A 15,918-nucleotide genomic window follows, 5' to 3' on the forward strand; every position below is an offset into this window, starting at 1 on the left:
GGTTATTATCACCATCTTTCAATTTTGAATCACATCTCAATGAATCTCAATGATAATTATGAAAGTATATAAACTTCTTGCCATGTATTCAAATCTCACTATGTCTTCCTCATTTCTCATGTTCTGCAGAGGTATATAAGGGTTGGAAGCCATAACTTTGGCTTTCAATATCATTGCTGATTTTCCATGCAAATCACTAAACATCTCCTACATTCCTTGTTACTACCTTCATTTTCCAAAATCATAGCCTATATCAATGTATCTGATTACTTTTCTTCTTCTCCTTCATATTTAGTTTAAATCTCAACCATACAATTTTGAGCTGTATCCTCACCCTAGCCAAAAACCCACCATTCTGGGGTCTTAAGTTATGGCTCAAAAATCTAAATTATATTTCAGTAACACCTTCTACATTGCCATCCAATCAACATCAATGCCTTCCTCTTTCATGTGTTTATTTAGCAGACATGTATTGAGAAAACACTTTGTACAATGTGTTATAATAACAACTGCAGTTATAATACTGGAAAAATAGACAATGTCTTCACCCTCTGAGTGTGTTCAAATAGATAAACAGGTAATTTTAATAATTGTCTATGGTTCCATCCCCAGACAAGAAAGAATAACACCCTCTGTGTACACAAGTTCTTCCATTTCTTGTGGGACTTCTACATCATTGCTATTTACCACAAGTCTTCTCTGATCCACACAGTCAACCTCACGTGAGTCAACAGAATGAGATAATGGTTGGTGAGATTTGATGTATTAGTGAGAACTCTGTGTCACATTTCATCTTCCTGCTCCAGGAAAACAGAGCACTGACTGATTTCCCACATCAGGTTTGCATACAACTACCTCCATATAGCCGATGCTATGGCCTAAATGAGAAGACGTCAACCACAATTAGGTGTCTCCCTCCTCGATCTCTAACAGGCTTACCTGCAGAGACTAGGATCTAGTCATTTTGAGGGTCGTTCTGGGGAGCATGCAATGCTACCATTTCTTCATAAGATCTGAATTCCCCTCTTCTGGAAAGTTTCCATACACATAGTCTGACTCAAGCTAAAGCATATGTTCCTTGCTCTCCCCTGTGTCGGAATCTCCCACTTGCCAGTAGTATTTATCTCTCTTTCCTTCATTAAAACTCTCTTTCCTTCTCCCTTTATTCTTTGATTATTTCTTCCATTCTGGCCAGCAATCACTCATTATCTCTACCCAGTTAGAGTTTACAGAGCCTTGTACCTCCATGCTTTCTCTTTTAAAAGAGTGTAAACTTTTTAAGGGAAGGGAAAATCCTTATCCATCTTGATGCAGTCCCCTATCCAGACTCTTTTAACACTGGCAAGGGGCCTGGAAGCTCACGGGCAACAAGGAGACACCTGCTGAGGTGACTGGAGGTGAGAAGAACAGAGAGAATTGATAGCTGGCGTAATTGCTCAGAGCCTCAGGCAGGAAGACAAACATCTTGCAGGCTTAAACACACACTTCTGCCCTAATGCACACCCTGTAGGTTGTTACAGGAAATAAAGACCTCTATAGCTTCCCTTAGGAATTATCTTAAACTCTGTAATGCATTGCCCGGAGGATCCTAGGAATACTGCCTTCAAGGAAGCTAATAACATGGCCCCTTTCCTCTTGCCCTCTGCCCTCTTCTGTTCAGAGCTTGGTAGGTAAACTAATTCTCATCAGCTGAAAAGTAACTTTATCTCCTTCAGCAACACTAATCATGAAAAAAGGTAAATCTACAAAACACTTATCAATCACTCTTCCTTTCTCTTTTCTGTTTGCTTGGGGCTTCTCAGAGTGAGTCCATAAGTGTCTTCCCACAGCTTTAAAAATTTTTAAACATAATCTAGCGCATATTATTCCTTAAAAAATATAAGCACACGTAGGGAGTGAGTAGATATTTTATTTATGAATAGAGTTGGAATGAGCACTGAAGCTCTTTAACTTGATTGTGCACTCACCTGAGCCCAGATAATGGAGGTGGGAACTTTAGATAAAGGAAAGATGCTGGCTGGTACCCTTCCATTGCAAAGCTGCTTGAAAAATTAGAATTCTGGGCCAAATATTCATTTCCTAAGAATGCTTTCAAATAGCTCAAACACAGTGCAAATTAGCAAGCAGGATTAAGAGTGTGGTAAAAATTCAATCTGTGGAGTCCTCCGTGTCCTTTAAACATAACCGCAGAGTGACCCGCCTCTGCTCTATTTGGGGAAGAAGTCATAGACATTTTCCAAACTAAAGCATTAAGTGAGATAGTTGAAAATCCTAGTATTCACCCTGGAGAACTCTTCGGTTTCAAATGATAGCAGAATCTTCATTTGCCTGTATAATAATCAGGGTAGAGTCTACTGAGAATACTAGAAAGTTTGCAATTTGCAAACCTTCCAGAAAAAAAAAAAGGCAAGTTAATTAAATCAAGTAAAACTGTTCAGAATTTCCAGTAATAGTCACATAGCAAATAAATACTCTTAAATTTCCAGGTAACATATTATATATCTTTTTTTAATATTTTACCATATTCCCAAAACATCATCGAGATAATTGACTCCATTCATCATTGGTACAAAGTTTGACCTGTAGTTTCCAGCAGCATAAACAAATGCTATAATAGAGAGAAAAGTTATTCACAAGAATTCCTCCACTTATAATTATTGATTATAATAATGAATAATTCATTATTATTAATATGCAAGGTAATGTTTGAGTTACAAAAGCATTCTACATAATAAAGGGGTAAGGACAAAGAGAAGACATACAAACCCATGAAACTGGATCCTGCATGGATTCCATGAGAGAACCAGAAAGAGTGGGGTACTCAATCACCTTCCCACCTCTATTAGCTCCCTAGGGCTGCCATAATAAATACCATGCACCAGGTGGTTTAAACAACAGAAATTTATTCTCTCACTATGTAGAGGCTAGAAGTCCAAGACCAAGGTATCAGCAGGGCTGGTTTCTTCTGAGGTCTCTCTCTTAAAGCTAGTAGATGGGTGTGTTCTCACTATGTCCTCACGTGGTCTTCCTTCTGTACTTGTCTGTGTCCAAAATTCCTCTTCTTCTAAGAATACGAGCCATATTGGATTAGGGCCCACCCTAATGACCTCATATTAACTTAATTACATTTTCAAAGACCCTATCTCCAAATACAGTCACATTCTGAGGTATTGGGGGTTAGGACTGAAAAATATGGATCTTGGGAGAACACAACTCAGCCCATAACACCACCTTCCAGCAGTGAAGGAGGGAAGATAATTCTGGAGAAAAGAAATGCCTTATAAGGATTTCAGTTGTTTGCTGTAGGATTCAGCTCATACAGAGGATCAGATAGTCTAGTCAGGCTCATCTAAATCAGAGATCTTCCCAGCGTCAAGGTTTACTAATAATTTCAAAGATACAAGCAATTAAAAGGCATGGGTGAAGTAGGAAAGATCTGGAACATTCCACGTGTGAGGTCCTTCTGTCTAATATTGGACATGTGCTGTCCAGCGCGGAGTGATAGTGAGACCTCTAATGAGTTACATGGGTCCCCAGAGCAGGAAACATTTACAATATGAAAAACCTCTATCTGATACCTAGCTTACAGGACATTTTCCAAGGAGCCATGCCCCATCAATCCATGCATCCTAAATTCGCTCACCATAAGCAATCTTAAACCGGGAGCATAGATAAGGATTGTCTTCCTAGCAGACATCGTTAACTTATTTACCAGTAGGTTCAGCTATCAGGATGTTTACAGGAAGATGAGACCAGGTCACTTGCCTTGTTCCTTCCCCCAGGAGCATTCTCCCAGTGATCCGGAAAGAACTAGACCTGGGCCAGCTGCTTTAACTTCTTCCCCAGGGATCCAGTGTAATGTGCACTCACTCCTCTACTTCCCTGCACAATCTTCGGTATTTTATACACTGCTTACTCATGTCAAAAATAAGAAATTTTATGGAATAGTTTATTGGGGAAAATCAGTTTAGTTAACTTTATGTGAAATAAGTGCATATCCAGTAAGGAATATACCTTGTTAAATGTTGGTATATAAAGAGTGTGTTTACTGGGCTTCCAATATATATCTGCACAGAAATTTCATCCCAATTATATTTAGGGTTCACTCCATTGGAGAAGCTATCTTGCCGTGGACACCTATTGAGTTTTATCTCCAACACCTCCCTTTCTTGTAACTTCTTTCCCCTTTTCCAACTATTTACATAACCTCAGCAGCACATCCCCACCCTCACCCCATCCCAGTGGAATCTCTTCACTAGATCCCAGCCTCCAGCCAAATGACTAATCAGTCTAAACGTGCGCACCTGACCCTAGCTGATGCAGCATCCCTTTCCCAGAGAAAGTAATTCCACTTGACTCTTTGATGCTCCCTTGAACTCAGCAGTTGTTGGCAGCCTCTTTCCTGCTATATACAAGAAAACCAATTCCGTAGCAAGAGAAAAGAAATAATCAGATGCACTGGGAGGAGCAGAGGTGAGAAATGGAGAGAGAGCCTGAAGGCATGCCAATCCCTGCTTCTAGGCCAATCTGGGTGTGTGTCCGCCCTTGGGTTCTGTGTAACAACTGTGCCTGTATCCTAAAAACAAACATTTTCTATTGCTTTCAATCAAAAGAATCCTAACATGTCTCTATAGATCTATGTCTGAATTCTGGCATTGCCACTTACTGATTATGTGATTTTAAACTATTTATCCTCTCCAAGTTGAAGCTTCTTTATTCATAAAATAGGGACAATATCATTCAGTTTGCAAGTTTGTTTTGTATATTAAATATTAAAATTTTGTGGACCACAGTATGCACTCTGTCAATGGCAGGTGTTAATGGAGACTGATGATTCCAGCTGCCACACTTTGGATCCACCATGGTGTTCGTGCTGAGACCACACTTTCCCCCCGTGCTCCCAGCCGATTACTGAGCTTGTTGGGGCTACTGGGTCTGGCCTGTTACTATCTAAAACAGGACTCTTCCAACGGGCAGGCTTTGCTCAAGGACTTCCTATCAGCCTGGTCAAAACTCTCAGAAATTCACCACAGCCTGAGACTCTCCCTACCAAACCCTTTCTTTCGTCTCTCCTTTCACAAGTCCCAAGGCTTCATCATTGCCTAAAGGCTCTACCTATTTACTCTTGTTCCCTTCCCCTTCATTCTTCACTGACACTGCCACCAAAAATATCTCTATCGTATATAATCCCATGTTGACATCTGCTTCTCAAAGGACCTGAATTGACACAGTGTGAATATACCACAGTTCTTAATCTACTGATAAAGTACTACTGTTGTAAATACACAGACATCCTACACCATAGCAGCCATTCCTAACTCTTCTTGGCTCTCAATCTCCAGCTAAGTCCAGACATGATCTCACACTTCTCTTTAGGATACACATTAACAGTCAATTGACCTGAGTTGGTATATTTACAGGGTAGGTCTGATATTAACTTCCAATTTCTACTAACTAAGAAATTGATGGAACTCTTGGCCAGGAATGACTAAGGAAAATGTCTCTGCCTTGGTTCTTTCCATATTCTTTGCAGCTTTCTTTGTTACATGGCTGTGTCCTTCACTAAACCCCTCCTTTGCCCAAGGCTGTTATAAACCCCAAACTAGTCTGTCCTAAGTCAGTTTGGTACAATTATTAAAGCTTACAAAGTTTCTGGACTTAATTTTTGTATGGCATCTGAATTGTAGCGCTCAGTGCAACTTCTACTATCCCACGCAAAATACATGTGAAATTAAAGAAAAAATAAAAATGCTTAACACAGAAAATCTAAGAATGTCAGTCAATTTGTTGCTAATCTGAAAAGAACTTGCATAAACTATAAGACTTATAGAACAAAATTCAGAGTCAAAACTAATGGGAAAATGCAAGATTTGATACTGAGCCAGAGCATATAATGCTTGACAAAGACAGGGAGACATTCTTTCCCTCCTACCTTCTCTGCCTGCCCCGAGGCTCAAGGTCCTAGGGTCCAAATCAGTCAGGGGTAATCCCATGAGTACTGCTTCTGAAGTGGCCACCATACTAGCTTCTCCCTTAGTTAATATCTTAGTTAATATCTCCCTTCCTACATCCACACAGAGAGCATAACTCAGAAATCAACATGTAGTATCACATAGATGGATGATGCCACATTGTGTCCTGGAAAGAGAAGCCTCAGTGCAGAAACAGCTAGGAAACACTAGCAGTGGCTGGCAGGGCTTTGCAGCTTTTCACGTCCTCCCTAGCTTCTGATTGTTAGAAGTCAGTACTGAGGGTGGGAGACCCTCAACCAGAATAACTGCACAAGTTAAATGTCTGCTCAACAATGTACACAGGACTGAGAATGAGCACAGTAATCTACTTTCCAGCCATCGATTTCAGAGCAGTCTTTAACAAGACTCAGTTGGACCAACAATGGGGCCAAAGCTGACACACGTTTTCTATTGGCAAACACTGGGCCTGGGATGGTTTCTTTTGATTCACATGTAAGAAAACAGAAATCCATAGAACTATAGAAAAAAAAAATATGGAACACCATCCTTAACACTCAGAAAAAATGCATACCTCTGAAAATGACACTAGAGCCATCGTAAATGTCTTGTCCCACAACTAGGCTCAGCATGGGTGTCAGTGTCCCATACCAGCTACTAGGACAGACTGGAATATCTTGACTTTCGTTCCTGCAGTGAATGTGGCCTGATGAAGGCCTTCAAAGAGGGGATGTAGATGGCCTGTCTCATTCCCAACTGCTTAAGTATTGATCGTACCTCCTCTATAGATTTCCAAGTTCCCATGTGCCCCAGAAGATCCCTCTCATTGGGCCAAGCCTCCCTACAGGCTAGAATAACCCAGTCTATAAGGGAGTGAGTATCCTGAACCCCCCGAGTGCCATGCAGGTGCTGCTGGAGGGCAGGCTGTGTGGGGATGTTGCTTGTTTTCTCTGCTCCCTGCCGGGTCAGAGAAATGCCATTGACCCCCATAACCCAAAGCCACACTAACCATGCCTGGACACTTTCTCTGGCCTTTTGCTGGAACTTGTCAGCTGTGTCAACAAGCTCAGTGGGCATATATGCTCTCATCATGAACATTTCCTGAATCGGGGGCTGCCCTGCTGCCTGGGGTTCTTGTTGCTTTCCTTTGTATTAGGAGTCAAGGCGGCACAGGGCGGTTCATCTGTTTCACTGTCAATAACTGCAACATCCTCCTCTTCACTCTCTTCACTTTCCCAAGGATTCCACCTCTTAGTCTCCCAATCAGCCTTCTTCACAAGTGCCGAGCCCTTAATCCATGGCAGCTTGCTCCCTCCCAGCTTTCCACACGGCACATTAAGGTCTCCAACTGATCCTGCTCTCCCACCTTGTCTGCAAGCCCAAAGCTAGCAGATTAGTGGACACGGCACTTCCTTCTCCAACCTCAGCTCTTCTTCCAGCTTTCTAACTCGAGCTTCAGCCTCTGGTTGGGCGTCGGTGGCCAGCTGAACTGTTCACAGTAGAGGCCAGCCCACTGTGGCAGCCATTCACTTCTCTTCTTTGCCACAGTGTGCTATGAAGTTCCTCAAACAAACACATTAGAACAGCTGGCGTTTTCCGGGTGTTCCAATTCTCACATGGCGGTCCACAAGCTTCTATCATATGGGCCACTCCATCCCACACAGAACTCAATGGCCAATTCAGGATTTCTCCTTCGGTTGCCACTTTCCCAAGGCCCATTTCTTCACTCTCCCGATTGGCTTGCCAATTGTTGGTTTGCAAACTGGCCCTGTACATGGAGGGCAAGGACTGACTGAAGAAAGAGGCAAACTTCTCCAGATTAGTAGGTGACAGGTTTAATAATGAAGGGAATTTAGCTCTGAGGCTTGTCTCTGCAGCCACAAGATGAGTAGATCTCCACACCTGCCCACCAGAATCTTAAAGCCTGTAGAGAGGCCTAATGGGGTTCAGTCATGTATACCACCCAGATGTACCAACAACACACTGCTCTCTCAAGGCTGTGTCCTTCGGGAAGATTCTAGTATAGGGAAGGCAAGTGGAATGCACATTCCAAGAACAGGGGAGGGGTGAGGAGCCTCCAATTACCTAGATCCAGCTCTCAGGTCAACCAGCAGTCACAGCCTCTCGATGACCTCCTCCAACATGATCCAATTAAACACGTTTGAGAGACATTCAATAATTTCCAAATACAATGCTGACATAAATTCCTCATAAACCGTTACAGAAAGACGCTTTTTTAACTTGATAAAGAACATTTATTTCAAACCAACAGCCATCTACATCCTTAACATCTAAACACTAGAAGTTTTCTCATTAAAATCAGAACAACACAAAGCACCTAACTTTCTAATCTGGACGTTCTGGTCAATGCATTCACACACGAAACAGAAATTAAACTGATAAGTGTCAAAAAAAGGATGACATGATAATTGACTAAAATGTCTTTTGGAAATAACTTTAGAAGAGTTATTCAACAGACAAATGTACAAAATCAATTGCTTTTCATTATACCAGCGAAACTCCTTGTCTCCGTGCTATTTGGTAGTGCCTGCCAGCATCGACTCTGGTTTTGGCTGTGTAAGTTGCTTTGGCCAACATGTCAGCAGCAAACTTCACACAGTTGGAATCTTGAAAAAGTTCCTGCACATTCCTATTTCTTCTCATGCCTCCTCTTTTTTGTGATGAGTTGGCACATATCTGCCTTTACCATGAAGTCATGCCCAGGCTACTCTGGTGAAAGATGCAATTCACGGAGCCAAGTCCAGTCAGCCTAGTCATACCAACAGAGACCTTCCAGAGCAGCAGTCACCAGCTGACCCCTGCACATATGAGAGCCACCTAATCAACCCACAACTGACCACAGATGCGTGAGAAAATTCAGCCGAGATAAGTCGCAGCTGGCCCACAAACTCTCAAACAAAATAAGCACTTATTATTTTAAGCCACTAGATTTTGCGGTTGTCTGCTAACCAGCATTATTATTGCAACAGGTAACTGATACACCAACTATATAATGTTTAGCTTTTTTTTTTTTAAAGATTGGCACCTGAGCTAACAACTGTTGCCAATCTTCCTTTTCTTTTTTCCTGCTTTATCTTCCCAAACGCCCCCCCACCCCCGTACACAGGTGTATATCTTAGTTGCAGGTCCTTCTAGTTGTGGGATGCAGGACGCCACCTCAACGTAGCCTGACGAGTGGTGCCATGTCCTCGCCCAGGATCCCAACCCTGGGCCGCCGCAGTGGAGCGCGCGAACTTAACCACTCGGCCACGGAGCCGGCCCCAATGTTTAACTTTTTAAAAAGTCCATTTATAGTAGCTTCGAAGCTACTATACAAAAGCTTCGAAGTACAAGCCCGAGACAACATATGCCGACCTAACATGTAAAACCTTATTGAGACATGCACGAGAAGGTTGGAATAAATAAAAGACAGGCCCATGTTCCTGAATGAAAGGTTACTATGGCAGTTTGGAAGATCTGGAACACACTCGCCACTAATACATAATAGTAGTAGCAGTAATACATTATGAGTCATAATAGTATTCGTATTTTGGAATTTTTAAGTAATTCTATCATTTCTTTATAATTATCTGATTTTTTTGAAATTTTCCATAATTAGCATAAATCATTTCTATAATCAGGGTGAATTCATAAAAGTAATGATTTTCTTTAAAAGCAGATCCTTCACCAACTACATTTTATCACACTCTGTAACAGATCTGTATTCTGGAATTTAATTTGATTTGCTCTTTGTAAATTACCTATAGCTGCTTTCACTTCCCCAGGAATGGCTTTAACCTATGAGTCTGCAATGAAGCCATGGAGGTTCAGGGAGGGGCAGATTTTATAGATTCTCTAGTTTGAATAAAGAGAACTCCCCTGTTGAGGAAAACCTGAAAAAAATCCTCCTGTATCAATCATTGCTGCCCAACGAACCACCTCCAACATTTAATGGCTTAAAACAATGACCATTTATTAGCTCACATTCTTTGGGTCAACGATTTGGGCGAGTCCCAGTTGTGATGGCCCAACGCTGCTCCACCTGGTGTTGTCAGGGCTCACTCATGTGTTTGTAATTAGGTGGCTGGTTGACTAGGCCTGGCTGTTTCTGGAAGGTCTCATTCCTGTGTGTGGCAGTTGGTGGGGCTTTGGACTTGGCACCTCAGTTCTCCACTGAGCCAGCAGGCTAACTGGGCTTCCTCAACGGTGGATTGGTTCCAAGATGGTGACAACAGAAGCTGCAGGGCCTCTTGAAGCCTAGTCTCAAAAGTCGCACAATGTTACTTCTGCCACACTCTGTTGGTCAAAGTAAGTCATAAGGCCAGCCCAGATTCAAGGTGTGGAAGAGACAGACGCCACCTCTTGATTCAAAGAATGGCAAAGTCACATTGCAAAGGGGTGCAAGGAATTGCTGCAGCCATTTTTGTAAACAACTTATCACATCTCCCTCCTCTGTCATAATTCATTCATCCTTACATTTAAAAAAAGAGTTTTTGAATGCCTCCTAAGTGTGAAAAAGTCTTCTAGCCACTGGAACATAGCAGTAGACAAGATTGACATAATCCTTACCCTTGTCAAGGTCACAGCTAGCAGAGAAGACAGGCACTGGACAGTGATGACACGTGCTGCAAGTGCTACAAAGAATTACCAGGTTGGAGGGAAGAACAGTGTGGGCTAACTAAGCCCCGAGGGGCAGGCAGTGGGATGGAGCTGGGGTTGGAGAAGGGGAGTGGGGAAAGACTGTTATTTCCTGTGCGTAACTATAGAGCTTTCTACTTCCTGTATCCACATGGCTCCTAATGCCTCATTTTACCATGTCTGTGCTGCACATGTATTTATTTCTCCCTGGCCAGATAATCCTGTGGTTACAGAGTAAAATAGGGAAAAATAGGAGAAAATTTGGGAAATATTCCTTTGAAAAAAAGTCTAGAACAGTTCTGGAAAAAAAGAGAAATAAGTTTTGTGAAACAGTAATACTTTTTTATCATGTCACAATCTTCTCTTAATTTGAGGAATTTATGATTAATTAAGAAAGCTGAGTTTTTCAAGTGCATAATTCTCCCTTTGATCTACGGGCCTCTAGGCTGTGAGTTCCCAGATGCCTGAAGCGGTTTTAACTAAAGTGTTTTGCTAGCAAAGGCATTTTCCATGGCACAAGATGAAACCACAGTTGTGGTGTATTTTGTCAGAAGATCCAAATCGATAAGCTGAGATGCCAGAGTTTGAAAACCTGATGTGCTGGAGATAGGTGACTTATTAATCTATATATGGCACACTGAGAAGAAGATTTAGGGTTTTTGATGGGTGTTCAAAGAGTGTCTGAGATGAAGAATCCTGTGGGAGAAGAGATGGCACAGAAGAGCACGTCGGAGATTTGTCATACAGCTGCGAGCAGGCTCTCCACCAAAGTGTTATTCTCTTCCCAGCAGGTTTGTTGGAAATGTACTTCTTGTGTTAAGTTCAAAGTGTCCCATGATAGGTCTGTGAGGTAGACGCTCCTGGGGGTGTGGTGTATGCTGTCAAGGAAAATAGCAAATAGCAGCAGGCTCCTTCCACAAGAAGCGTGGTCAGAGTTCAGAGTGCTGTGAACGTTGTTAAAGATTATTTAACCAATGAGTCAACAGAAATTTTTGAATCCGTGTTATGTACTAGACACTGTGTCAGGTTCCAGGGATATAATGTCGAAGAAGACAAACGTCATCCCCGCTCTTACAGAGATTCTAGTCTATTGAGGAAGACAAATGGTAATCAGGCAAATCCAATGCTATGTGGAAAGAACTGTGATAGGAAATACAGAAAACTATGGAAACAGTAACAGAGGACCTAACTCAAACTCGAAGGCTTCCTGAGAGGGAGACAGCTAAGCTGAGGCCTGAAGGATGGGAAGTAGTTAATCAAGAGAAGAAGAGGACTTCTGGTTAAAGATGGCAACATTCCATAAAACAAAAGGGAAAGAATGTTTTAAATAAAAGACATAAACACATAGCTTACAAGGGAAAGAAGACACCAACAAGAAATTTTGGAATTTGGAAAGCTAGTTAACAAATAGAAAACAACTTAGCTGAATGGAGAAAACTGACTATCAACTAGCAGAGGGAAAAACCAAAAAGTACCACCATTTATGCTGCTGAATCTCTCAAAGGCTCTTGAATCCCTGGTCCCTGGACCTCAGGAAGCAGGAGTGAAGATGGCATTAAAACAAGTGCTCTGTTTGAAACGCTGCTGAGAGGGGATTCGATCCCCTCCTCCACTCTGCTCAGCCTGGCACCTGCCCATCGCCTACCCTGGCAAGATACTAAAGGTTTTTCCTTTGGGGAGAGTAAAACAAGTCTCTGGACTAAAGACACATGTCACAACCTAAGGCAAAGACACCTTACTGGAAACAGACCTCACATGGAATGTTGAGAGCCCCAGCTCACAACCATTCAGCATCCTAAACACAAACTTACACTCTACGACTGAAAGATTCTTTTCTAAGGAATTTCAACAACTGAAAAAATAAAAGTAGTCTATCATTGGGGGTTCCCTCATGAAATGACGTGACAAGGTCACCCTACAGTGAAGACCGCAGTCAGCAAGCATTCCCTACTCTCCCCCGCCCCCACACACAGAGCTTCCAAAAAGGTTTTTTGCGCCCTACCCTTAGATGTGAGTAGTCAAGGGTTACTGGACATTGTAGGAAATCATCTCAAATGGAAAGCAGATATCTATTCTAAAGCAAACTGGAAGAAAGAAAGGCTGCAAACAGAAGGAATCAAGTACACCAAAAATTTCTTAATATCCTCAGCAAAATAAAAGAAGATAAGAAATAATGGAGTACACCATCCTTTCATTTGCTCAAGCTACAAACTTTGGAGTCATCCTTGACTGCTCTCCTTCTCACACACTCCTGTATCCAGTCTGTCAGTAAACCCTATGACTCTACCTTAACTCATCCATCATCTTCAAGTTTTTGCTCAAATGTCCCTTTCTCCATGAGTCTTGCACTGCCTCACTCCTCCACACTTCTAATCCCCCTCACTCCTCTATACTTTCTTTTATCCATAACATATACTACATTCTAACATATATTTATGGTTCATGGTCCATCACTTTCCACTAGAATGTAACTTCTTCCAGGGTATTTTTGGAAGAACTTTATCTTGCTGAATGATGTATTCCAAGCATCTGAATATTGTGTGGCAGATAGTAGGATGTATTAATTTCCTAGGGCTGCCATAACAAAGTCCCACAAACTAGGTGGCTTAAACATCAGGGCTAGTTAACAAGGCACATTCAAGAGTATGAGATGAGTTCAATCTGACAGAAGCGGGGAGCACAGTGCTGGAACTATTAATGGTGCGAGATGATGATGGAGTTCGGCAAAAAACAAAACAAGCAGAGCTTTGTGATCCATGAAAAAAGAGTTTGACCTTATCTTAAAAGCAATGTGAGAGGCTTAGGGGGTGTTGGAAATGTGATCAGATTTGCCTCTAAACAATCACTAGAACTGTGAGCATGAGAGTGTATCTGGGTACAAATAGGCTACGGTAAACCCAAAGTCAGGTCTCCTTAGGCCCCATGACCTTGGAAGCCAGCCTTTATGCAATGAACTGTTGCCTCTAAACTCCTGTCCTGACCAAGCAGGCCCCCTGCACACCACACCTAGCCAGGTTTCTGATAACAACGAGCACAGCTGGTCTGGTCTTTAGGCTAGAAAGCATGGGGCCAGAGGACATCCAAAGGCCCAGCATCCCAGGGTGAGGCTGGAGTCCTGAGTCAAAACAGACACTCCAAATTGAGCCAGGAGTCTAAAGAGGCCAGAGACAGAGAGGCATAGACCAAGTGTGAGTCAGAGTGGGAGGTAAACGTAGGTGAGACAAGCAGGGTCAGTGGGGTTGATAGGAAGCCATCTGAAGAGATACCATGAATCACTGAAATGCAGGGAAAGGTCCTTCTTCTAGGGTGCTATAAGAGTTGTCTATTTTCATGTCTCAAATCACCCCAAAAGTTAAGGGCTTAAATAACAATGATTTCATTTGCTCACAATTCTGTGGAATAGTAACTTAGCCTGAGGCCACTCCTGCAGCTGCAGCCATCCAGCAGCTGAGTTGGGCTAGGTGGTCTAAGATGGCCTCACTCATGAGCCAGGTGCCTGTTGCTGGCCACTGATGAGTTGGTCTAGGAGGACTTAGCTGGATTGGTCTATCTCTGCTTCACATGAACTCTCATCTTCTCGTTGGTTAGACCACGTTTTACCATATGGCAGTTGCAGGGCAGCATTCCAAGAGAGTGAGAACTGAAGCTTCAGGTCTAGGTTTGGAATTCCCCACAACGTTATTTTCACCCCATTCTGCTGGTCAGAATAAGTCCCAAGTCCAGTCCAGACTCAAGAGGTGGGAAGAGACTTCATCTCTTAGTCAGAGGAGCATCCAAATCACATTGGAAAGGGGCATGCTCACAGGGAGAGAAGTTGTTGGCGTCAGCTTTGCAACAGTGTATCCCAGGTGCCTGTGGGTGCCCAGGTCAGTCCAGAGGCTTCTGGGAGCCCATGGAGGTGAAAACGGCAAATTATTGCACCTGCTCATTTCTCAATAAACTGAACAGCAACAGGACACCTTTGCTTTCCAAAAGGAGTTAAAGTCGTCAGAATCCATAAATGTCATGTTGTATTGAGTGTCATCAGTTATTTGGAAAATAATTTCATCCCCAGGTGCTTTTTACAGGAATTTTAATTGTAAATAAAATGGAAGGGGGTGTGAAATTATAGTCCGTGAATTTCTGTTTTCATATATTTCATAACTGAATATTTATTTCAAATTAGCTTCAACTCACTCATCTATTTAATACCTCTACCTCAAAAATTCCACCTGTCAACCGTATGATAGGCACCTTCTAACCCACATATATAATTACACCAGTCATTGTGACAGGAATAGAGAAAGAGGGTCACGTTTCCCTAACTGTTCGGCGCCGCACTCTGAGTGTATTTAAGAGCTGGAAACAGCTACCCTCCGGACCCTCTACCTCAGGTAGGGGTCAAGCTCCACACAGCCTCTGGCCATTCAGCATCCCCTATTTCCAAGGCTTTTGGAGTAAGTCTTTTCTGGGATATCAATTGTTACTCATCACAGGAAAAACATAGAGTAGATCCTATATTTGCTCATCACCTGTTATTAGAAGTTTGCTTCTTTTTCCATTGGCTCCCTTCTCCTCAGCATTCGCTCTGTGGAATTCAACTCTTCCTTACACTGAAAAAGCACACAAACATCTGAGGAAAGGTAGGGTATGATGTTGAGAGGTAATAAGTAAAAAGAATGCTTTACTTTAAAAGTCAAAAATAAATTTGGTAGTCAGTTTCATACTTGTTCAAGATTATATTATCCACTTGTTAGTTTAATTTATGTACGTCAATCACTTATTCTTCAATAAATGTTTATTCCTCAGTTTTACCCTGTTTGAGGCCACTGGGCCTACAGGGAAAATATGACCTCTGATCTCAGGGACCTCACAATCAAGAGGTGGAGGCATCTGTAGTGTGTTGAGTGGGTAAATAAATAATTGAAAAGGGGCTTCTTTCACTGGGTTTTAACCTCTTCACATGAAAAGCTCAAGAATAGAGAATGAAATTAACTCATAAGATCATGTCTATGCATCCATAATATGCCTGGTTTAAAAGGGAAATAAATATTTAGTCAATTTTTTATATCATTAGGTCAAACTAGACTTGTGGAAACACAGCCTTAGTGAGCACAAGTCAAGAAGTGCTGTTTTCCGGTTCCATTATTTTCAAATCAATTCAGCAAGTGTACATGGAGCATTTGCTGGATGTAGGAAATGGACTAAGGGAGCTAAACCCATCTCCCATCTGAAAGCATGCAATCTAGCAGAAGACGGATCACTATACAGCTGTGCCCAATATTCACTACAGCATCCAGATCAATGAACCTATAGTCTATACTCTTCTTAA

The sequence above is a fragment of the Equus przewalskii genome, chromosome 18 (assembly GCF_037783145.1).
Source record: "Equus przewalskii isolate Varuska chromosome 18, EquPr2, whole genome shotgun sequence".
Classification (NCBI taxonomy): Eukaryota; Metazoa; Chordata; class Mammalia; order Perissodactyla; family Equidae; genus Equus; species Equus przewalskii.